The sequence below is a fragment of the Anopheles aquasalis genome, chromosome 3, assembly GCF_943734665.1.
Source record: "Anopheles aquasalis chromosome 3, idAnoAquaMG_Q_19, whole genome shotgun sequence".
In the NCBI taxonomy this organism is placed as follows: Eukaryota; Metazoa; Arthropoda; class Insecta; order Diptera; family Culicidae; genus Anopheles; species Anopheles aquasalis.
Window position 1 is genome coordinate 1,225,001 of NC_064878.1, and position 2,500 is coordinate 1,227,500.

Here is a 2,500-nt window from a genome sequence, read left to right on the forward strand (position 1 = left end):
TCTGCCTTCACGACACAGACACGATCGTTTGGTCGAAGAATCACAGAAACTAATTCGGGAGCCTTCGTCGGGTTCAGCAAATTTGGAAACAAATAAAATTTAGAGCCAAGACTGGTCGAGATGATTGTGGCGTTGGCGAATTAGCTTCCAGGGGTGACTGGTCCGGTAACCTATAATTCGAAGACGATACAGGGACCCTTACTGGACTGTCCAGTTTCTCCAATATCTTTATTCGATCTAGATTCCTCACCGAGCTCAAGTTCTTATCACAAACGGTCCGTCTTATCGTGTATCTGATCAGAATCTGTGACATAAACGAGTGAGCATCCCACTGAAGGGCTCCGTTTTTCGGTTCCTTCTACGCCTCGACGTTCGTCGCTTCTCACGTTGATCGCAAATTATACCACTTTTTGGCACGTCATTCGTGGGAGCGAACCGTGGTTTTGTGCCGTCTGCATGCGATACCGGGAACCGTACACCTACAATTTGCCCGTTATAGTAACCGAAACATTACGTTACGCCCCTGTACCCTTGAGAAGGCGGACCGTGCACGAGACGAGGTCTCTTCATGTTGCGGTCGCCGTAGCCTAGCTCGTAAGCTCGCTCTACTAATACCTGTGTCGTGCCGTTCTGGGCATTCGAGTTTCGTTCTGCTACGTCTATCGGGAGGCCCGTGATTCTCCCCTCCCTCTCCACTACCACGACTGGTGGCCAGACTCATTAGAATCCTTCTCGCACCGCCTAGTGGACGAGATCGGGCATCGGGAAAAGGGTTCGTGACTTGGAAGCATTTTGCGCGCCGAGACCAGGGAGAATCCTCCCCGAAAAAAAGGTCCAAAAAGTTTGGTCCGGATTCCAGCGCCGCCGTCGCCGAGGAGTGGGTTTTTGTTTTATTTCTGCTGTTGATATCAAATTATACGTCTCCAATTCAAGAGAGAGAGACCTCCTGAACTGACACTCCCTCGCTTGGCTCGCCGTACGCGTCCTTTTCGGTTGTTTTGTTTTATGATCTCCGAGCATTCTTCTCAACCACCACCGACCACTGGGGAGGCCACAGACACGGGAACACTTTTATTATTGATTGCCGCGCGTCCAGGAAGAGCAAACAGAGAGATAGAGAGAGGGAGAGAGAGAGTGCTCGGTGGGCATTTCAGTGCAGAACACATTGTTTCTCTGTTATTAAATCGTTTTCTAAGGCCGAGAGCTGAAGATTCCCCTTTCCGCATCAACACTCCGACGCATCAACACTTGCACAAACCACAGGGTTACGGGCAGGGACGCACAAATCGCCAAAAAACGCTGACAATCATTCGCCTTCGCCTTCCATCGCCGTGCCGCTTTATGGACCCCGTCTCCACCGTGCTCGAAGCTCTGGTCCGAATCCACACCACAATTTGCCTGGCGTTCCAAGAGCATTCCGCAACCGACGGCAAAACCAGCGAGCCATTGACCGTTTTGATTGGTATCAATAAAATCATTAATTTAATTTAGTTTTCTGGAGAAGTCTATCATTTTATTAACGGGGGCCCAGGGCCGGGATGATGATCCGGTTGACCGAGGGGAGTGCCGCAGCACCGGCGAAATGATGATGCGTCCCGAAACGCAGCTCGTTAGCTGTCCTTCCCTCCTGGGCTCCCCGTTTTGCATCCCATCGTGGCCACCGATGCTCTGGCAGACGAATCAAATGGGATGGCGTTGGAAGCAAATTTAGCGCTGAATGCCAATTTGTGAGATATTTGATTTAATTCGCAGCTTTTGGAGCATCGGTCGTTTAAGAGCTGCAGCTCCTGAGGAAGGGGGAATGCACCGCGCTGAGTGACGCCGCTTTGTGGTGAAATGCTTTCTTCTTGAGGCGTCTCCAGGACCATATCATCATCAACTTCCATTTCATGGAAGAGCTGGAGAGGGAGTGCCCTCTGATCAATACTCTTTCGCTCAGTGGACGATTATGCAAATCACTTCAAAGTACCTTCTGAAAACATCTTCTCGGAACCGAAACTGGGCAAGAAATTCGTAGAACCCTCCATAATATTTGATATTCGTTTCTGCCATTTTTCAATCGAATGCAAACTCAATTTTTAATCGGAGAGAATCTCTTTCTAATGACAATTTTATGACAAACTTTGAACAAATGTTTCCCTTTTCCCAATGCGATCGCTTGATTACAGACAGCAACCATTAGCTAAGCTTTGATGTTTGTGGCATAAAACAACCGTAACCGATCTAATTATCCCAGCGGGAGCGAGGCGGCCCTCAAAAAAGGGTTCACCATTCGAAAAAAGGGGTCACCGCGTGTGTTTTAGAGTTTTTAAAGTTCCTCATCCGCAGCCGCAGTAAGTGAACAGATGTGAGACCTAGCGCAGTGCCCCTAGCCCATCATCATAATCATCATCACGACAAGATAGCAATCAATCAACGGGCGGCGATCACACCAAATGCCGGGCCGAAACACCCACCGGCAATGGGTGAAATGTTTCAATTCCGAAAAGCGGACACCGCG